Below are 23,877 nucleotides of genomic sequence, written 5' to 3'. Positions count from 1 at the left end.
AAGGGAAAGTGACAACTCAGTGACTATAAACTGGGTGAAAACGACAGACAGTTGAGAGGTAGTAGTGTTAAAGTACATGTAGTAAGCAGGTTTGTATTCCTACCTATGTCTCACTGGAAATATTGCAGGATCACCGAGTTCCTGTTGTCGATGTACTCTTCTTCTGCTTCCTCGTCTTCCCTTCCACAGGCTCCACAGCTGCAACAACACTGCGATCTGGACCAACCTCCTGTAGAAATGGCACCTGTCATCGCAAAGCTAAGTTGTGAAGCATACAGCAGGCCACGATGATCTGGCACACCTTCTTTCAGGAGGCCAAAGGTCCGCTCTATAATCAACTGAGTTTGCCCATGGGCCTCATTGTAGCGTTCCTCTGCCCTTGTCCTGGGATTCCTCACTGGGGTCAGTAGCCATGACAGATTGGGGTAACCAGAGTCACCTGCAAATGGCGAGGGTCAACTGTTAGACACACTAACCTATAGGGATATCCCCAGACACAGACAAACATTCCCACTGACTTGCTTCCAGGTGCTCACCTAATAGCCACACACGGTGCCTCTGGAGTTGACCCATTGTAAGGAAATGCCTCCTTGGCATGGTTACCTCCTGACTTTTTGCCTTTGCTGATGCCAAGTTATGATTTGAAAGTGTGCTGAGGCCTGCTAACCAGGCCCCAGCACCAGTGTTCTTTCCCTAACCTGTACCTTTGTCTCCACAATTGGCACACCCTGGCATCCAGGTAAGTCCCTTATAACTGGTACCCCTGGTACCAAGGGCCCTGATGCCAGGGAAGGTCTCTAAGGGCTGCAGCATGTCTTATGCCACCCTGGGGACCCCTTACTCAGCACAGACACACTGCTTGCCAGCTTGTGTGTGCTGGTGGGGAGAAATGACTAAGTCGACAAGGCACTCCGCTCAGGGTGCCATGCCAACCTCACACTGCCCATGGCATAGATAAGTCACCCCTCTAGCAGGCCTTACAGCCCTAAGGCAGGGTGCACTATACCATACATGAGGGCATAAGTGCATGAGCACTATGCCCCTACAGTGTCTAAGCAAAACCTTAGACATTGTAAGTGCAGGGTAGCCATAAGAGTATATGGTCTGGGAGTCTGTCAGACATGAACTCCACAGCACCATAATGGCTACACTGAAAACTGGGAAGTGTGGTATCAAACTTCTCAGCACAATAAATGCACACTGATGCGAGTGTACATTTTATTGTGAAGTACACCCTAGAGGGCATCTCAGAGATGCCCCCTGAAAACATACCCGACTTCCAGTGTAGGATGACTAGTTTTGCCAGCCTGCCACACACCAGACATGTTGCTGGCCACATGGGGAGAGTGCCTTTGTCACTCTGTGGCTAGTAACAAAGCCTGTACTGGGTGGAGGTGCTTCTCACCCCCTCTTGCAGGAGCTGTAACACCTGGCGGTGAGCCTCAAAGGCTCACCCCCTTTGTTACAGCGCCACAGGGCATTCCAGCTAGTGGAGATGCCCGCCCCCTCCAGCCACGGCCCCACTTTTGGTGGCAAAGCCGGAAGAGATAATGAGAAAAACAAGGAGGAGTCACTGGCCAGTCTGAGGTGACTCTGACTTTTAGAAATCCTCCATCTTGCAGATGGAGGATTCCCACAATAGGATTAGGGATGTGCCCCCCTCACTCAGGGAGGAGGCACAAAGAGGGTGTAGCTACCCTCAGGGCTAGTAGCCATTGGCTACTAACCCCCCAGACCTAAACACACCCCTAAATTGAGTATTTAGGGCCCCCCAGAACCTAGGAAGATAGATTCCTGCAACCTGAAGACAAAGAAGTACTGCTGACCTGAAGCCCTGCAGAGAAGACGGAGACACCAACTGCTTTGGCCCCAGCCCTACCGGCCTGTATCCCCACTTCAAGAGAAACTGCATCAGCGACGCGCTCCCCAGGGTCCAGTGACCTCTGAAGCCTCAGAGGACTACCCTGCATCTAAAAGGACCAAGAGGTCCCGAGGACAGCGGCCCTGTTCCAAAGAAACCAAAACTTGCAACAAAGAAACAACTTTAAAAACGACTCCACGTTTCTCACCGGAAGCGTGAGACTTTCCACTGTGCACCCGACGACCCCGGCTCGACCTGTGGAGAAACAACACTACAGGGAGGACTCCCTAGCGACTGTGACCATGTGAGTAGCCAGAGTATAGCCCCCTGAGCCCCCCCAGCGATGCCTGCAAAGGGAATCCAGAGGCTCCCCTGACCGCGACTGCCTGCTTCCAAGAACCCGATGCCTGGTAAAGACACTGTACCCGCAGCCCCCAGGACCTGAAGGATCCAACCTCTAGTGCAGGAGCGACCCCCAGGGGGCCCTCTCCCTTGCCCAGGTGGTGGCTACCCTGAGGAGCCCCCCCCTTGCCTGCCTGCTTCGCTGAAGAGACCCCTGGGTCTCTCATTGAAATCCATCGCAAACCCGACGCCTGTTTGCACTCTGCACCCGGCCGCCCCTTGCCGCTGAGGGTGTACTTTTTGTGCTGACTTGTGTCCCCCCCGGTGCCCTACAAAACCCCCCTGGTCTTCCCTCCGAAGTCGCGGGTACCTACCTGCTGGCAGACTGGAACTGGGGCACCCCCTTCTCCATTGAAGCCTATGCGTTTTGGGCACCACTTTGACCTCTGCACCTGACCGGCCCTGAGCTGCTGGTGTGGTAACTTTGGGGTTGCCTTGAACCTCCAACGGTGGGCTACCTTGGATCCAACTTTGAACCCTGTAGGTAGTTTACTTACCTGCAAAACTAATAAATACTTACCTCCCCGAGGAACTGTTGAAATTTGCACTGTCTAGTTTTAAAATAGCTTATTGCCATTTTTGCTAAAACTGTACATAATATTGTGTTGATTCAAAGTTCCTAGGATACCTGAGTGAAATACCTTTCATTTGAAGTACTACTTGTAAATCTTTAACCTGTGGTTCTTAAAATAAACTAAGAAAATATATTGGCCTGGAATTGTCTTTGAGTGTGTGTTCCTCATTTATTGCCTGTGTGTGTACAACAAATGCTTAAAACTACGCTCTGATAAGCCCACTGCTCGACCACACTACCACAAAATAGAGCATTAGAATTATCTCTTTTTACCACTATCTTACCTCAAGGGGAACCCTTGGACTCTGTGCATGCTATTTCTTCCACCTGAGGGAAAACAATGTAGCTCCGCATGTGTTTCAGCAGAGCAGACAACACTCTGGACAACACGTTGGAAAACATAGGCTGGGACATCCCTGATGCTATGGCCACTGTTGTTTGAAATGACCCACTTGCAAGTAAATGAAGTACCGACAGCACCTGCACTTGAGGGGGGATTCCTGTGGGATGGCAGATAGCTGACATCATGTCTGGCTCCAGCTGGGCACACAGTTCCAGGACTGTGGCACGATCAAGCCTGTAGGTGATGATCACATGTCTTTCCTCCATTGTCGACAGGTCCACCAGAGGTCTGTACACCAGAGGATGCCGCCATCTCCTCACATGTCCCAGCGGACGGTGCCTATGAAGGACAACAGCTAGCACAGAGTCAACCAGCTCAGAGGTACGTACCACAGCTTACACAGAACACAATTTATAATCCGAAATTTGGCCTGTATGAGTGTTGAGGCACGGCCTAGGTATGTGTGACGCAGTTAAAAATGAAGCCATGTGGGGCCCTGAAATGGCGGCTGCCTGACCTGTAAAGTGAGACAATGGGATGTGAGGTAACTGGGCTGGCATTGTACACCGTCGCGGTAGGCGGTCGAAGACCGCAGCGCAATTCTGCATTGGTTAATATTGGACCCTATGGGTCCCAGGAGCCAATGATGATGTACGCCAGCGGTGATGGTACGCACCGCCGCAGACGTGACCGCCATTTTATATCTGTTCAATCACTCGATAGCTGAGCTTCGACAGGAGAGGACCTACACTGCAAGTGCTGCTGTGACCTCGGTCTGGAAGAGACAATGGCTCGTGGTCTGGGGAAAGGGCCCCTGCCTTCACATCTGAGGAGTTGTAGAAGCTCGTGGATGGGGTTCTCCCCCAGTACACGCTACTCTACGGTCCTCCAGACAAACAGGTAAGTACACTGGGAGCATGCTGTATGGGCTGTGCCTGTGTGGAGCGTGGTGGATGAAAGATGGGGGAGGGGAAGATTGAGGCATGCATGAAACGACGGTGAGTGCATGTGCCACATGGCAAGGGTAGGGATGGGGGCCAATGACTGTGACGGTGCAGTTGGTAATAACTTTTCTTTTCCCCCTGTACAATTCGTGTAGGTCAGCGCCTACCAGAAAAAGGATATTTGGCGTGCCATCGCCAAGGAAGTCTGGACCCTGGGGGTCTACCACAGATGGAGCACCCACTGCCGTAAGAGATGGGAGGACGCTCGCCGCTGGAGCAAGAAGACGGCGGCGGCCCAGCTGGGGATGGCCTCCCAACGTGGGAGGGGTGCCCGTCGCACCATGACCCCCCTGATGTTCAGGATCCTGGCGGTGGCGTACCCAGAGTTGGATGGGCACTTGAGGGCATCACAGCAGCCACAAGTGGGTGAGTACACTCTCATTCTGCTGATTTTGAGTGCAGTGGAGGTGTCTGGGTGGGGGAGATGGGCTGTGGGTTCCCTAGGCCAGGGCGAGTGTGCTAGTTAGGTCCCCTTCTTCTGGCAGACCCTGTGGCACCCCACCCCACCTGTGTACAGTGCCAAGTACACCTAGTCAGTCTCCTGAGTCATCCATGTGTGCAGATGTCGGCCATAGCCTTGTAGGCCATGTCCCAGGGATTGAACAGTGGACTCCGAGTGCGCGGCGTAGTGCAGGGGGCTTCTCTGTCTGTCGTGTCCGCCAATGGTAGCGGTAATGCATGCACTCTACATGTCTTTCTTCTGTCACCCCCCCTTTTTGTGGTCTCCCTGTTCTTGTGTGCATTAGCATCATCAGACGGAGGAGCAGTGGCACCGGAGCAGGAGGGAGCTGCATCCCACATGGCCCTGGAGGGCGAGACAACGGACTCGGAGTTCACCCGTGGGACGGAGGGCGAGGGGAGCTCCACGGCAGCGACAGGAGCTGACACCAGTGATACGGACACGTCCTCTGATGGGAGCTCCCTTGTGGTAGCACCAACATCTGTGCCCCCCGCATCTACAGGTACAGCCGTCACCCCCCTACCAGCACCGCCCTCCCAGCAGCCCCTCAGCCTTTGCCCCGTGCCCGCTCACCCAGGAGTGTGAGTATCACCTTCGCCCCAGGCACATCAGCCCCTGCCCCAGTCACCCCTGCTGCCCTCAGTGAGGAGGCCATTGACCTCCTCAGGTCCCTCACTGTTGGGCAGTCTACCATTTTGAATGCCATCCAGGGTGTAGAGAGGCAGTTGCAACAAACAAATGCATTCCTGGAGGGCATTCATTCTGGTCAGGCGGCCCTTCAGCGAGATTTTTAGACTCTGGCCTCAGCACTGATGGCAGCCATTGTCCCTGTCTCTAGCCTCCCCCCTCCAACTTCCTCCACCCAGACCCAATCCCCTCTACCTCAGCCTAACACAAGTACACCTTCAGACCAGCATGCACACACATCAACACACAAGGGAAGCTCTGGCAAACATAAGCACCACACATCCCACAGGCACTCACGCAAGCATCACACACATGCAGACACACCAATATCCACTGCCTCCACTGTGTCCCCATCCTCCTCGTCTCCCTCCTCCCTCCCAGTCTTATCTACACTCACTCCTGCATGCACTACATCTACTGCCACTACTTCCATCACCAGCACACACACCACCACACCCCGCTCACGTGCAGTCACCACCCCCACTGCCATACACACGTCCCCTGTGTCCTCTCCCAGTGTGTCTCTGACGCCACCTCCCAAGATAAACAAACGCAGGCACACACCCACCCAACAGCTATCCACCTCACGACAGCCTCGAGCGCATGCACCTTCACCCAAAGTTACCCAACGAACACCTCCTACAACCACAACCTCTTCCTCCACTCCCAAACCCCCTCCAGCTACCCGTCCCAGTGTTCCCAAGAAACTTTTCCTGTCCAACCTTGACTTCTTTCCCTCACCTCCCCCACCCCATCAGTCTCCTAGGGCCCGACTCTCCAGGTCCCAACCTAGCACCTCAGGCACAACATCTCCAGGACCAGACAGGACCGCCAGCACCAGCCCCGCTGGGCCATGAAGGACCGCCAGCAGCTGAGTCACTGCCAAGGACCCCGCCGCCACAAGCACCGCTACCAAGGACACCGCCACCACAAGCATCGCTGAACAGGACACCTCCGGCACAAGCACCACTGAAAAGGACACCTCCGCCACAAGCACCGCTGAACAGGACACCGCCGCCACATGCACCACTGCCAAGGACACCACCGCAACAAGCACCGTTACCAAGGACACCGGCACCACAAGCACTGCTGAACAGGACACCTCCGCCACAAGCACCGCTGAACAGGACACCTCTGCCACAAGCACCGCTGAACAGGACACCGCCACCACATGCACCGCTGCCAAGGACACCGCCGCAACAAGCTCCACTGCCAAGGATACCGCCGTAACAAGCACCGCTGGCCCATGAGCGCCAAGGGTACTGACGCTACTGAGTCCGTCACCAGCAGGATGAAACACTCTGGGCACAAGGCCCCCTCCAGAACTAGTGGAGAATCACATCCACTACCTCTGTCCGTGGTAGGATGAAGCACTCTGGGCACAAGGCATGCTCCAGAACCAGTGGAGAATCACATCCACTACCTCAGTCCTTGGCAGGAGGAAGAACTCTGGGCACAAGGCCCCCTCCAGAACCAGTGGAGAATCACATCCACTACCTCAGTCCTTGGCAGGGTGAAGCACTCTTGGCACAAGGCCCCCAACAGAACCAGCGGAGAGATACATCCACTACCTCTGTCCTTGGCAGGAAGAAGCACTCTGGGCACAAGGCCCCCTCCAGAACCAGTGGAGAGATACATCCACTACCTCAGTCCTTGGCAGGATGAAGCACTCTGGGCACAAGGCCCCCTCCAGAACCAGTGGAGAGATACATCCACTACCTCAGTCCTTGGCAGGATGAAGCACTCTGGGCACAAGGCCCCCTCCAGAACCAGTGGTGAGATACATCCACTACCTCAGATACATCCACTACCTCAGTCCTTGGCAGGACGATGCACTCTGGGCACAAGGCCCCCTCCAGAACCAGTGGAGAATCACATCCACTACCTCAGTCCTTGGCAGGATGACACACTCTGGGCACAAGGCCCCCTCTAGAACCAGTGGAGAGATACATCCACTACCCCAGTCCTTGGCAGGATGAAGCACTCTGGGCACAAGGCCCCCTCCAGAACCAGTGGAGAAAGGCATCCACCTGAGAGACAGTGGCTTTGCACTCCCCAGGATAATACAGTGGGCAACCCACCCACTGTAGAGACTTGAGAGACTGTGGCTTTGCACTCCCCATGATTAAGCAGTGGGCAACCCACCCACTGTAGAGACTTGAGAGACTGTGGCTTTGCACTCCCCAGGATGGAACAGTGGGCAACCCACCCACTGTAGAGACTTGAGAGACTGTGGCTTTGCACTCCCTAGGATTAAGCAGTGGGCAACCCACCCACTGTAGAGACTTGAGAGATTGTGGCTTTGCACTCCCCAGGATGGAACAGTGGGCAACCCACCCACTGTAGAGACTTGAGAGACTGTGGCTTTGAACTCCCCAGGATGGTCCAGTGGGCACCTCACCCACTGCAAAGACTTGTGAGACTGTGGCTTTGCACTCCCCAGGATGGTACAGTGGGCAACCCACCCACTGTAGAGACTTGAGAGACTGTGGCTTTGCACTTCCCAGGATTGAACAGTGGGCATATGGCCCCCTCGTGGATTTGGCATCGTGCACTCAACCGGCTGAGGTGCCCCCCCTTTCCCTTCCCCCTGAGGTGCCTGTTTTATTGCTATCTGATGCCCCTGCAGCGTTCTCTCCGTCATGTTCAGGGATTGAGTGTGGGCCTCGCCCATGCCGTGTGGGCCCAGTGTTCCACGGACTTCAATGGAGTACTACCTGGACTACTATTCTTGGTGTATATATTTGTTTATAGTGTATATATATTTTTGCGTCCGGGATTTTAATAGATTACATTGGTTACACTCATTTGCTTTTGTCTTTGCATTCTTCCGGGGAGTTTGGGGGGTTTAACTGTAATGTATCATGCTGTATTAGTGTGTTTGTTGTAGTGGGTGAGGGTGTTGCGAGTGTGTCCCCCTGTTTTTTCCCTCCCCTTTGTCGTAGGTGCAGTACTCACCGTTGTCTTCACTGCCGGCGTTCGTGCTCCTGGTAGAGGAGCAAGAAGATAAGTGCTGGCAGGATCTGGAGCTCTGGTTCCATGGCGTCCAGATTCCTCGTGGGGTGTGTAGAGGTGAGTGTTTTCCCTTCGGAGTCCTGTTTCCGACGTGTTTTTGTCCGCGGTGAATCCACCCCAGAAAAGCTGGCGGATTGGTAGGTTGTGATACTGTGGGCGGTACATTGTTCTCCGCCTGTCTGTTGGCGGTGACCGCCAAGCTGTTTGTTTGTACCGCCGTGGCGGGCGGAGTGTTAAAGTGGCTGTTTTTGTTGGGGATTTCCGCCACGGTCGTAATTGCAATTTTGTACCACCGGCCTGTTGCCAGTTTTACCGCCGCTTTAACACCGACCGCCAGGGTTGTAATGACCACCATAGTGTGGGAAAATTATGCCAACAGTGACTAAAATCATCCTCACTCAATGCGGTTAGAGAACACCTCAATCTTCTGTCTAACTCCACTGACTTACAATATTTTTTGTCAGGCCCTAGAACACCACGTAAGAAGAGTTTTTTATATGCAGTATACAATGATATTTGGAATCTTTCCCAACAAAATGCTGCTGCCAGGTTAAGGCAAATAGATCAGGAAAATTTTAAAAAGGCATTAGCTGTTGTGGATAATGGGATTAACACTTTGTCCGACCGGATATATACCATTAATAATATTGGGGGTCATTACAACCTCAGCCACCTGCCAAGGTTGGACCGCCGGGCGGCCGCCAATGCAGATGCACTCCCGCCGCAGCCATTAGGAGATCCTCGCTGGGCCAGCGGGTGGAAACCTGGTTTCCGCCCGCCGGCCCAGCGAAGATCACGGCCGCAACACAGGAGCCGGCTTCAAATGGAGCCGGCGGTGTTGCGGCTGTGCGACGGGTGCAGTTGCACCCTTCGTGCTTTTCACTGTCTGCACAGCAGACAGTGAAAAGCTGCACGGGGCCCCCAGGGGCCCCGTGACTCCCCTTTCTGCCAGCCTTTTCATGGCAGGAGGGGGACTCGTAATCCCCTGGGCAGCGATGCCCTGGAGGATTGCTACGGCCGGGGCAAAAGTGGCAGAAAACCGCCAGTCCCGGCCAGTGCGACCGCAGCGCTTCCACCGCGGTCATAATACCCTGGATTTCACCGCCAGCCTGTTGGTGGTGAAATCCGACGAAACAGCCAAAGACCGCCAGGGTTGTAATGAGGGCCATTGTCTCTTCTACTATAGACATTATACAATCTGATATGTCTTCCTTACACCATGGACAGAGTCAGATCAGGTCCATTATGCAGTTGGGTTCGACACTTGAAACATTGAAGTCGGGTCGCGTTCCATGGCAGCACATCAGTGCAAGGGAGATATTTTCTTCTTTTTATCTAATGTGACAACAACAACTAATGGCTAAGAAGGAAGCGACTTATGTCATGCTTAACACTGAGAAATTAGAAAAGTTGCCTTTTACCGTGGCCGAAATACCATCGGCTGAGTGGTTAATACATGGGGTTATTAATCTGCCTATTTCTACACTACAGTTCACCTCCTGTTCAAAACACATTCTGGTAGGCAGGTATGAAAAGCTGGGAGAGAGTTACATCTATGAGGTGTGGGAGCTTCCCTTCTCGTACAAATACTTCAATGGCATGGAAGAGGTCTTTCTTAGCGGTAGTGAATGCAAAATTCAGTCAGCCATTCGATGATTTGTATACAGCTGTCTTTGCATGTGGCGTGTAACGCCTCGGCTGCAAACTTGGCTTGTTGTCTTAAGGGAGTCCCAGTCCCTTTGATTAGACCCACGTTCCAGGTGCTTTCAAATGGCAGCTACGTCATTCTCAATAGTGAAGGCTGTTGTGGCATGCGGGCCGGAATAGTTAATGTTGTTTCGGTCTCTAAGGTTGTTACATGCTGCGGGAACGTACTGTTGAGTAGACTCAAGGCTTTATTGTTTTAAAAGCATGTGGCCCTTACATCTGCGTGCAAGACCTACGCACTTCAAGTGGCAAGGTCATCAGCAGAAATACAGTCCATGTTAAATGCGAACTTTCTGAGACACTTTGATGAACTCGTGGGACGAATATTTAATGCGCCCAGTACGACTGGAATTGCACATTTTTTCAAAGCTGTTGGTTCTGGTTTCGTTCACAACTTCTCCTCCATATTCAGTTTGATACCTTCAGCTATCCACTCAATTTTCGATAGTATTTTTGAGGGATTTCCGATAACTTTGGCTTTATTAGCTGGCATCCTGCTTTTGCTGTTCTTTATGCGCAATGGCTGTCCCGCCGCAACCAGGAGAAATGACGACACTTCCATCAGCACAGCTGTGTTGTGAGCGTATGATGCAGCATTTTGGAGCAACACTCCTGGAGCAATTGGAGTGTGACCGGTCTCTGTCATTCAGACCGGTTCTGTATTGTGTGCAGCCCGTGTTTCAGTGCCTCTGGTGCTCTTTCGAACATGCACTGGAAGTTTGTCTTTCACAGCAGCGCCCCCCAGCAAAAGATGCTGATCCGTTGATGTTCTCGCTGAGGGTTCATTACCAGACATGCGCACTGAGGTTGCGTTTGCTACGTGAAGCTAATTATGAGTTACCCTTCCTGGAGGAAGTTGCTGATAACTCATCAATGGGCACTCCACGGGATGCCGCCTTGGTTATCACTGGGGCTATGGAACACACTTGCTCCTTGATCATTTTTGGCGTGGATTTTCCGGTTCTGGCACCTGCTGAAGTGGAAGATCTCCTGTTCTCCATGGCTCCTACTTAGTTTTCTAAACTGACATGTCTTTTGAATTTGGTTATAAGTCACATGCTCATGTTTTAAATTGATACTTGTGTGTCCTTTTAACTTGTCAAAATTGAACTGGTTTTTATATATATCTTAGGTTGAGCTTTTAGCAATGACATTTTAGTTTTGGCTTTGAACCACTTTCAACCGACAAGGGGAGGGTGTTGTGTAGCCATTTTAGTTATAGCTCCATGCAGGTTAGTTCAACACACTAGGCCGCTGTGCACTTTGACCTAGATATATTTTATTTGGCTTTGCATTGTTATTTTTTACAATAACCAGTTTTATGGTCTTGTTTTATTTTCATCTACCTAACTGTTTTTGCTTAGCCCAGCACTGTGTTCTCAAACAAGACATTCTTGATCACGTTGTGCTTCAGTCAAGACTACAGTCTGGTACATTGCCGGTGAACGTGGTAGAAGTTTAGTCTCCAACATTTGTAGAAAATACACATTCTTACGTAGGGACATTTTCTTAGAACATCATCTGTGAAATTATAAAGACACTTCCTAGTCCCATTACACTTTAAGAGGGAGATTCCAGACAGGGACCACCACTGTGTGCTGATTGCTGAATGCTTCGCTGCAGATGCTAATGCAGACTACAGGTTTTTGCTCAGGTATGAAGGTTGATGTCCTCCCGGGGAATCTGAAAGGCAGAATTAGAGCTTAACATGCTGTGCTCAGATTATGACTTAGATAGGAAATAGTCCATAAATCCTAGTGACAATATGATAGCATTATTCTTATGCTTCACTCTCCTCGTCACCATTTTAATATTGTCATGTTGTGTCGTCCTGGTTATTGCAGCTCACGCTTTGCTATCTAAAATACAGTTGTTTTATTAAACCAGTCATTAAAACTTATCCTGCTTCTTATTGTCATTTATATATGCGACCGAATTGTGAGTGAGAGAACCGGATGCGACCTGAGTGACCACGACTTCCCTGAGAAGCCTAATATGTCATGCGCTCGGTTGCCCAATCATCCCTATCACCGTGGACGATCTTGCTGCTCAAAATCCAGTAGTCTCATTAGAATAATGAGAGCCTACGCGACATCCTGAAACACGAACACCACACTTGGTGGATTCTTTGCAGCACTATCTGTTGGTATATCCCTACTTCCTTGTATGGATAACATTGTACCTTTATTGATCTCACAATTTTCCCCACACTGATTTAAACTCAGTCATTTCGGAAGTGTACAAAACCTTACCACGCGCTAACCCAACATTTTTTTTATATCTCTGCAAACATGTGCAAAGTGACCCACACAACCACACTTTTCGCACTCTTTGTTGATTGTGAGGCACCAAGAGTATGAAGCAACATATGTGTTGCTGCCACATATATAACAAGAGCCTCCTTTCTCAACTTTGTCTGACTTTTTACTATTACTGAAACTATTTGTGCGTGACAGATCATCAGAACGTTTGACAAAGCATACATCTTCTACTCCACCCACACATACACTTGTCTCCTTCACTGTTGTCACCCATTTTTCAGACTGTTCGAACACTTCAGCGGTAGATGTAGTATCTTGTAACTTGGGGTCACCATGCACCATAATTGCTCTTAGATTTTCTTCCTTTTCAAATGTACTATGGTTTGATCTCTGATCATTTCATCTGTCATGGTACCAAAGTTCCAGTTCATAGATAAGGCTCTCAATTCATCTCATTCTCAATAATGGCTCCTTATATACACCAATGTCTCCTTGGCCATCAGTAGGAGTTACTGGGGGAAGGTCCTGAAAACAACTTGTCCTTCAGTTCTAAGAAAATGTGGGAATATGTTTTTTTTTCTGCTCTGCCCCATATGTTTGCCTTCAATAGCTTTCATATGAGTGATAAACTCCATCTTCCACCTAATCCAAGGAATAGGAGGCTCTCCTTTGTTTTGTAAGAACTTAGCTGGCGGGCCAAACTGCATACTGAAATGAACTATAAGTCTGGATAAGATTTTACTTATGAGAAAGATTGAAAGTAGAAGAACTGTCTCTAGGGTCTGATACGTAGTTTTACTGATCTTACAAAATTAATTGTAAGGAAATGTAAAGGAGATCGTGCTGACCAATTACTCCAAATGGTCCTGTCCGATGAGGAAAATATTCTTGAAATGTAGATCAAACAGTTGCATAGATAAGGTTTGTACTACATAGTACATTCAAAATAGCTGCCATGTGAGCGTGGTGACGTTCTGCACCATGTGATGGAAGTAATATGAAGTGTGTGGTGTGTGTGAAGAGTTCCTCTAAGGTGCGTTGAATGCAGACACATCAGATGACCTTTAAATGATGTGTCAAGATTCCTCTAAGATGCGTTGAATGCACGCATGTCAGACGCAGTCTTCAAATAATGTGCTGCATAATCATCGGCAGTGCAAGCTGGCACGCGTGACATAGAGTGATTGATTCCCAACGTATATCATCCCCATCGCCTGTAGATTTTTGTCACCATCATGTTCACGCACAGGACACCCCCAAAACTTGCCCCAGTTCACCCACTGCCCCAGCAGCCTGCCAAAGGTCTCAATGCCTTCGTTTTACCAGTGATATGGATATCCTGAAAACAGAGTCACAAATGACTCAAGCCAAGGCCTCCACTGCCATGGTGAACAAAACCAGGAAATGAGGGCTACCCTTCTTAATACCCCAGCCAGTGTATCAAACCACCTTTTGCAATTCTGACAAAAGAGCTGGCGTATAACAGTTTAGTCCATCTTAGGAAACCACAGCCCAAGCCCACATTGGCCATAACATCATATAAAAACTCTGACTGAAGGAAGTCAAAGGCCTTTTTAATATCTATGGTGAGTACCAGTGCTTTGGAGTAGTCATGCAGGGGGTATTCTTATTTGCACACTGAGTTCCTAATATTAGGCATCGTGCTGTGGTTAGGGATGAAACCAGATTGGCTAGGGTGGATAAGGCTGCCAATTTTGGGGAGGATTCTGTTTGCCAATATTTTGCTTAATATCTTGTTGTCAACATTGAGCTTTGAAAGCAGTCTATTAGAAGAGACATATGTTCTATCTTTGTCTTTCTTAGAGAGGAATACAATGACTGCTTGCCTCATCACTAGGGGTAAGCATTCCAATGTCTTGGTTTCATTGTAGATCACAGTGAGCTTGGGAATATAAGGGCTGTATCAAATTATATGGACAGGCCTTCCAAGCCGGGGCACTTCAACCCTAACTCTTTTATAACCGTTTGAACCTAAAGTACCAAAATGTCTGAGCCCAAGGGCATGACATGCTCTCATGAGAGTATTACCAATATAGCATTCAATGTATATTCCTGCAGCTCTTGTCTATCGGTGTCATCCCACGATGGACACAGCTTGATGTAATATGTTTTGAACATCTTATTGATTTCTTATTAGGAGTGTATCAGTACACCTGTTTCGCTATGAATATGTAAAATTGTGGAGTACTTTTTATTCGGGTTATCTAGCCATGCCAACCATCTCCCTGTTTTATTCCTTTCATCATGCATTTAAGAGATTTAGCGCCCATAGTATTACCTCTTGAAGCACTCCACCAATGTCAGCAATGTCTCATTCCTCAGCTGCCCTAAACTCTCTGGTTCTTCCAGAGACTCCCCTCCAGGTCGTTTAGTAACTTTTTGTTTGTCTATCTCTTTACTTAATTATGCTCTTTCCCCACATCTTGAATGCTTTCCATGTGATGATGCCCTGGCCTCGTTTTCAGTTAAGTAAATATGTATTGCTTCCCCTAAAGCTGTCTTGGATACTGGGTCTTTTAACAAATCTATTTTGAATTTTGTTCAAGTCAGAATAGTTGTTCAGGGAGCGCACCAGTTGAGTGAAAGAATGAGGGGGTTGTTGTCCGAGTAAATTTTTTCAAGGTATTCTGAACTAACAACCCTGGCATGCAATTGCCGACAGAGCAGAAATGCATAAAATCTGACAGAGAGTTCATGCATGCCAGAGTGATATAAACACTATTGCTGTAAAGGGTTGTGTATTCTCCAAGAGTCACTACCGACCGTTGTTTCCACTAATAATGGAAATCCTTGGGCTTTGGTGTTTCACCAACGTAGAGAGGGGAGTGTGCAATCTGTCTAACCCAACATCATCAATGCAATTTAATTCCCTCCCAAAGAACACACAGGTATTGAGATATGGTGGTTAACTGTGGTTCAATGCTATTGGGTGAAATCTGTTGTTCTACTTTGGGTGAATAGATGTTTATTAAAGCATTGCCTTTCCGTTTAAGTCTGCTTGCCGCTGTAATGTGCCTTCATTCTGTACTAACTACATCCACTATAGGTTTGAAGGGTATACCAGGCATGACCCTTATCAATGGACATTGTGCAAAAGGTGAGTAAGATGTTTTCTATACTAACCCATGACACCATTTGTGTTATGCTTCTGCCTTTGTTACACGTTTCCTGGAGAAACACATCATGTGCCCCTACCGCACCTTTTGATATACACCTATACATTATGGGCCTCATTACAACCCTGGCGGTCAAAGAACGCCAGGGCTGTTTTGAAGGTTGTACCGCCAACAGGCTGGCGGTACAAACTCGTGGATTACGACCGCGGTGGAAGTGCCGCGGTCGCACCGCCGGGACCAGCAGTTTACCACCATGGTTGTCCCGGCGGTTTTAATCCGTCAGCGCTGCCCAGGGGATTACGAGTCCCCTTCCCACCAGCCTGTCCATGGCGGTAGGAACCGCCATGGAAAGGCTGGTGGGTAGGGGAGTCGCGGGGACCCCTGGCACAGCCCCACACTGCTTTTCACTGTCTGCACAGTCGAGCTCCCATGTTGCCGCCCACATCCCCGCTGGGCCGGCAGGCGGAAAGTCTGTTTCCGCCCTCCGGCCCACCGGGGATGTCAGAATGGGCACCGCCACCCGCCAATGTTGTAACAAGGCCCTATATCTTTTACTGTCCAAGTTCAGGCCCCTCATGTTCCATGTTGACAATGTAAGACAGCCTTCATGATTAATTTTGTCCCATACATTAAGGGCCATATGTACGAACACATTTTCCCATAGGCACAGAATGGGTAAAACCCTTTGATACATCTGGCCCTAAGTGCCCTATTACGAGTTTGGCCGACGGGAAATCCTATTCGTCAAACTCCCGTCAGTGTGCCCGCCGCCTATGCGACGACCTCTCCGCCGGAGTTATTAAGAGTTTTCTGCTAGGTCGGCAGGCCGAAATCTGAGTTTCCTCAAGCTGCCCTAGTGGGAAACAGGCTACAGCATTGTCTCTGGCTTGTAATCGAGTTGGCGGCAATGTTGTAGCCTGCAGGGTGCACTAGCAGTGGGCAGTGCAGGGCCCCCCTGGACTTGTTCTCTGCCAGACTTTTCATGGTCATGTTACTGCCTTGAAACGGCTGGTGGAGAAGGGGTTAGTAATCCCCAGGGCAGCACTGCTTGCAGCACTGGCCTGGCTGATTAGGACCACCACCATCCTCCAGACTGCCTGGATATGAGATCCTGGTGGAGATAGAGGTTCCCTGGCGGGCCGACCACCAGGGTTTTAATGTGGTCCAAACTCCACCGCAAGTGTGGCGGTCTCGAGAGCGCCACACTCGTAATAGGGGCCTAAGTAATGTGACAAGTCAGGCAGTACCTTCCTCTCTTGTATTCTCCACATCCCATATTATTTCACAAGTGTGAACTCCACTCCAGAAAGAACGTATGACCTGATAAACATTTTTATAAACTCTTATCCCAGTACAGTGTTATCCAAACTCTGGTTGACCATTGCTTTACCACACCTTTGGCTATTGGGAAGGAGAAGGAAAAAGATAAATACAAGTCAGCAATGGCTACCTTGGCTTCTGTCCTAGAAAACAAGGATTGTAAAGGGTACTAGCCTGCCCTGGCCATGTACAGGAGTTACACAAGATAAATAATCTAACCAATAATTTTAAATCACATTATTTTGGCAGTTGTGGCAGGATTTACTTTGGGGGTATCATCACTGTTGATCCTTACTCCAGCACTGTCCTCTTCCCATCCATAGTCTTTCCCCAAGGACCTTCGCTCCCTCTGGTCTCTCAAACCACCCCTGAGTTTTGGTACTGGAACAACTGCCTGTTCTCTTCCAGCACTGACCTGTGAGATGTTGGGTGGGCCCCAGTTGCCTTCCTCATCCAGCGTCTTTTGCCTTCTTGAGGCTTGGTTAATCTCTCCACCATATGTTTACTTCCTTCAGTGTTATACTGGTTCAGCCATTCCCATGCCTCATGTAAATTGAGAAAGAATACAGATTTTATGTACACTTGCACCCTCAATTTTGCTGAGTACATTAGTGCATTAATGCATACCAAACACCAATGTTACTCATTCTTTTCTTCATGGCTGTTTGTGATATTATTTGCTTCTGGACTGCTGCAGTGAAGTTGGGAAAACTGACACATTCACATTTTCAGTTATAAAATGGCCTGCCACAGTAGGAAGTCTTGCTCCCTGTTCTGTAGTAGTTAAGCTACCATGGGTTACTGTGCTGCTGCATGCCTCAGGTAGCCTAGACACCTTATAAGTCCTTTCAAGTGCATCACATTTAGAGAGCCCTTCAGATGCAATCATCTCATGCAGCAGCATTCGAGGAAGGAGACCATGAACGTGCCCCCTATTTTCTCAAGCCGGACCACCAATCTAGCATGTCCTTCCTGATCTTCCACTGAGGAACCAGAAGCGGAAGCAGAAACACAAATCACAAAGCGCGGAGACTGCGGAGCTCGTGACAGCAGCAAATGAGGAGCCAGGGGTACCATAGCATGATGAGGTGTGGAGAGGTGCTGCAAGGGGGGTCGCGGTGGCCGTGAGGCGAACCGGTGAGGCTGAGGGGGAGAAGAGGTGTGGAGACGCTGCTGGGGGTGGATTTGGGGATGCAGTGGGGCCGCTAGCTACCGTTGGTTCGCTGTGTCTTTGTAGTTTCCCCCAGCCCAGCTCAGCTGCCTGCCCCTCCCCTCGCTCTGCCCCTCTGCCCTCCGCCCTGTCCCGCCCTGCCCTCGCCGTAGCGCTGAGGTCCGCTCCCCCCTCCCTCTACCACCTCCTCTACACCCAGTGGCAGTATTCACCCGGCCAAGAGTCACGCTTTCCGCATCGCCACCCCATCTCCTCTTGGTGCAGCAGCAACTCCAGGGGTTACCAGGAGCTCCCAGGGGGCCACCATAGGAGTGACTGGAGAGCTGCAGCGCAGCCGGTCCTCAGTGCAGCAGCAGCAGGTGAGTGCGTGACTGTAGTCAGTCACTGCGAAGGCTGCGCTCCAGTCAACAGCAAAAGCGGCCCAGCTAGGGTGGGTGTGGTTTGCGGGTCTGTTGAACCTCACTTGCAAGGCGGCATCATCAGCGGCATCCCCACCTCCTCTTGGCACAGCAGCAGCAGCCACAGGGGTTGCCAGGAGACTGCCATTGGAGGAATTGGAGAGTCACAGCACAGCTCATCCTCAGGGCAGCAGAAGCAGACGAGTGCGGTGACTGTAGTCAGTCATTGCAAAGGTTGTGCTCCAGCCTACCGCATTAGTGGCCCAGCTAAGGGGGTTTCGGCTTGCGGGGTCTGGCGAGCCTCCCTTGCCAAGGCAGCATCAGCAGTGGTATCCACTTTACTCTCCTCTACCTGCACCTGAATCAGCAGAGCCCAGCGGAGCAGACATAATAGCTGGCCATCAATTCCACTAGCTGTTGGGGTTTCAAAAGAAGGGAAAAAGGCGATCATGCAGTCAGGTAAAACAAGAAAATCTTCTATCAAAAAAACAGTGACGGCAAAGAGAAAGAGGAGACTCCAAGCTCTGGACAGCCACCTTTCACTGACAGCGCCACCTCTCATTGAGATTGAGGTTGAGTCGGTGGTGGATCAGAAAGCAGATAGACCTAGAGTCGTACACAGATTTGAACAAGCAAAGAAACACTGCACTACAGACTGTCAACCAAAAATCTACACCAAGTTCTCCTTTTTTACAAATGGCGGATCCGCCTCCTTCTCAAGCAGCAGCAACATACAAGGCTTACAGAAAAACAAAGGAAAGCAGCCCATCTCAAGATGATCCCCCAACAATAGGGAACACTCCAAGTTCAAGCTCCAGCTGGTTTGCTAACATCAGCACAACCTCACCACCCTTGGGGCACACGCTCAATCTATCACCTATCTCCTCCCCAACTTGCCAAAATGACTCAGTGCTTTGTGGAACGGAAGTGGCACACTTCACGCTCCCCAAAGGGGAGGGCCAGCCGTCTACTGACAGCCAGGTCACGACTCCAGCCTTCAACCTATCCCTTCAAGGAACTTCAACGAATGCTGTGAATCAGGCTCGCCACCTGCCAACCACCCCCGGTGAGCTCGCAAACAGAGGGTGTCAGGATAGCAGCGGACGAAGAAACTCTATCCTATCTAGACACGCAAGAATGGGAGGATATGCTGATTGCATATTCTCTAGACTCTCCCCCAGACCCAAGAAGTACCCCTGATCCTGCTTTCAGTCAACTGTCACACAACGGCAGCGAAAGGACCAACACGAGTATGGATACGGGTGCAGCAACATAAACTGACCCGGATCCCAGCGCAAACTCTTGCAATCTATACACAAATGGAGCATGGGCCTCTCTACTCAAAACCATGCAGCACCTAGTCGAAGCTCTTCATTACCAGTCAGACAAAATGGATGTTCAACTAGCCCTACTTAACACACTGGCAGTGTTTGTAGGAGGAATAGACTGGAAACTTGGTGACCTGAAATCCCTCCTTACAAAGCCTCAAGCAAATCCTATAAGCGCTCTGAACGACTGTCAATGTAGGCGATGATAGACAAACTATCTACCATCCATGCTTATCAATCCGTGTGCGTCTCTCAAATCGGGTCCTCTTAGCCACCCAACACCCCCCCCTTTCCAGAGCCATCCCCCCAGCTTACGGCGAGCAAAACATCCACCTTAGTTCAGCAGAGAGCACAGCCCATAGGCTAGGAATAAGGGGCCAGGCATTGACAAAGGGACCCAACCAGACGCCACCCGCTACAGTAGCTCTAACCACCGCAGCCCTAACAGCTCTACTATCCAAACACCAGGAAACAAGCAACCATCTGGCAGTACTGTGGATGGCAACCTCATCAAGAAACCCAACGCTAAGCAAAGGCATGCCCAAAGGCGAAAAGGTTGCAAGAAGAACTCTGCAGGGAATGTTAAGGCCAGCGTCTTGGAATTTAAACTGGCAACTGCCCCCAAACCGAGTACACTCGCAAACGGGTCTGTTAATGAAGTTATATTTCCCTGGTCCCCTGGGTTGAAGGTGGCCCTAGAGCACGCACTCTCAGATACAGTCTTCCATCGGGGGAGTTCGACCACAACCACTCCCTCCCGCCTGCTACCATAGATCAGGAGTCTTGTGATAATCAATTAAGATAGATCAACTATCCACTGGAAACATGGTGGGGGGGTGAGGTTCCACTAACCATCGGCACAACCACTGAATCGTTTGCACCTCGTCCACTGGCCTCTAGGTCAGAGAAAGGGGAGGACAACAATGCAGAACCTGACTCTCTGCAGTCTGTGCAAATTGAAGTGATTTCAACACACGAAAACCACAACCAACCAGGACGATCACCCTTACTGAACCATACTACCGTACCATCAAAGGACCTTCCACTACAGGACCACTGGAAACATCAGAGTGTGACTTGCATACCAACAAGCCCCACACAAGACGCACAAGACCAATATTTGCTGGTGTCTGAAAGGGAGAGGAACATCACACCAACCTTTGCAGAAACTGGAATCTCGACCAGAGCCTATAAACACTATCATACAGATTTTTCATCCTCACTACAAATTGAGGGGCACGGGCGACATCCTTGACAGGGGAAATATACTTTGGCTCTTATCGCACATTCCATCTACAGGCCGTCTGAGTACAACGGACCTCCTGACAGTAGAATTTGTCTGCCCCAACACATAATCAGCCCTCAAAGCAACCAAGGCTACATGGAAGACAAGTCTAAGTGCCCAATCAAGCTTCGCCGAAAGAGCAACCTTTGAACGCTGAGGTATCAATATCACCACGCACCATGAGGTGGGTTACACGACCCCTCTATTAACGACAGGTCCAGCAACAAAAACAGACCCCCTGATCAAGGAAACTCACTCCATACCTAAGAGCGCCCGGGGCTGTTCATCAACGTCCTCAAGTTCCTTCATCACCACTCTAGGTGAGTCCCAGAGCCACACGCTGCACACTCCAACAGACTATCTCCAACCTAACAATGATTTAAGGTGGATCTCCTCAAGAATGATTAATAACTGTAATGGGTTTTGGTGACAAACGTTAGACACAAGGAGGGGTGTCACACCAACAAAGGAAGTTCTACGCCTTTGCTCTTGGAATGTGAATGGCCTACTCACCGAAACCTTGGATCATGACTTTATTCAATATATCAGCACCTTTGACATTATACATATGCAGGAAACATGACTGGAAGAACCATTCTACCTACAGGGCTATATGTGTTTCTTTACGCCAGCAGTCATCAAAGCAAAGTACGGTCAGCTGCTGAGTGGCCTAGCTACCTGTGTCTCTTTTGCGCTGTCAGTCAGAGCCATTCCTCTGGTCTCCACCATTTCATTTACCAGCATTGTGATAATTGCCACCACTATGGTCATGCCTACAGTAGAGATAGTATTAGTAAACACTTATCTTCACCCCAAGCTCAAATCTAATGAAGTTACTAGGATGGTGTAACTACTCAAGAACTATATAAGTAGTGGAGAAATAGCTGAAATGGCTGCCATCATCATCTCAGGTGACTTCAACTTGCACCTACTTGGAGCTTCTACAGATGAAGCTGCAATCACTCTTTCCAGTGCCTGGGGTCTCCCAACACAGGGGGCTAATAACCACGGGCGACCCACAAGGATAAGCAGGACAGTACTCCAAGGCCTAGAACAACTACAGTTAAGAGACCTGAATGGTAGATTCCTGGAGGACTCACCACCCGCAGCAACATACTTCTCAACAACAGCCTCCACAACAATCGACTACACCTTTGTCACTTTGCCACTGTTTGACCAAGTAGTCACTCACCACGTAGGAGCGAGTGCGACCACTGTCCACAAGAACTAGCCATTAACATGACGATTCCTAAAATGGATAAAGCAAGCATCCCGCTCATTATCTCCTACACTACAAACTATAAACGGTTTAAAAGTGCACAATCAAACATAGAGCTTGTATGTAATGCAGCAATGGACCTGGCAGTTGAATTGCAAGTGAACAACAGCAGCGAGGTACTGAAGTGAGAACTACTAACCACAAAACTAAGCAATACATTTGCAGAGCCAGTCATTACCCGGCGACCCACAGCCCCTTCAGCAACAATATGCTTGCGCAGGTCCACAAAGTTGTACTGCGAGATGCAAAAAGGAAAATTAATTTCACCATAATGCACCTTCATGACAGGCTGGGGAATCCAGACCTGCTTGAAGCCATAAAACATCAAAAACAGTCAGTATTAAGGCTGAAGTGGGCAATCAGTAGGACTAGCAGCAAAGACATATGGGCCAAGCTATACTCAGACGCCAAGAGTAACAACAGCAGATGCTTCTGTGATACAATATGCAATCTTACATGCCCCTTACACGGCTGTATTACATCACACACAGCCGAAGCTGTCTGGGCGCAACATCTCGGAGTCCACTTCAACTGCCAGTACTCTATCCAGGCACCACCCAGCATTCCTGCACCAAGGCTGCTAACTGTAATAAATCCTCTTCCACATCAGTTTTCAATATTTACTGAATCTGTCATGGTAAAGGATCTGATAGCCAAGGGTAGGAAGGAAAGTGCTCCGAGCCCCATTGGACTTTCCCCCGGGGTCTTCAAGCTGATGGCTTGCTGTGTTAGGCGCTGTATCTGTGTTACCTGGGATAGAAATTTCACCAGGGCACAGTTCAGTTGCAGGTCCCCAGGTGCAAAATACACCACTATCATTGAACTTGTTCTTTAATAAAGCTTTTCTTTCTGATGCAAGAAGTTCTCATGAGCAAAGGACATGTGGAAGATCTTCTGTGCCTTTTCGCATAAACAACAGGTAGTGTTTGTCGCGTTTTTCAGTCAAGGGGCCACGTTTAGAGCACATGGTAGCAGTCCTAGTTGATACCTTAGAAATTGTTCCTTAGTTTGCCTCAAAAAGCCGTAGCCAAGATATGCTTATGGGACCAGAGTTGTGTAGGTATTCAGAGTGATCCAAGCATGAGATCTCTGTGAGAAGGCTGCTTTGTCCTCCAGCAGGGACTGAAGTCTGATTGATTTGTAGATAGCTTTTTTGAAAGCACTGCGCAAGACTGAGGTACTCCAGAGATTGGTAAGTTCAGTCATCCTAAGTGAGACATCTAGGTAAACTCTGGATGGGGAGGTGTTTTTACGTTTGAGCTCCTGACGTAGGTGGTAGTTAAAAGAGTCTGAGGTAGCACCTCAGTCTTTGCTCCAGAAGTTTATATCTGGCCAGGGACTGATCCAGTAGGCTGAACTCCAATCTGAGTTTGAGCTGGGGAAGTAAATTTAGGGAGGTTAAAGATGATCCGATAGCCTTTACTCACTGTATGATTTAGGGTTTCTGAGTCTCTGCCTCTTTGTACTTCACTTCCATATGTTATTGTGGACAATAGTTTGGCTTTTAGTACCTGTAAGAGGGGAGTGAATGAGGGACCATTCAAATCTGGTTTTAGTCTTTTTAAGGATAGTGCTATGGCTAAGCCTTTTTCCATAATACACCCTCTTTAATGCCCACAATTCCCTGATTTGTCAATGGTGATGC

Source organism: Pleurodeles waltl, chromosome 7 (genome assembly GCF_031143425.1).
Source record: "Pleurodeles waltl isolate 20211129_DDA chromosome 7, aPleWal1.hap1.20221129, whole genome shotgun sequence".
Lineage (NCBI taxonomy): Eukaryota > Metazoa > Chordata > Amphibia > Caudata > Salamandridae > Pleurodeles > Pleurodeles waltl.
The sequence above is the reverse complement of the archived record's forward strand: the minus strand, read 5'-3'. Positions refer to the sequence as shown.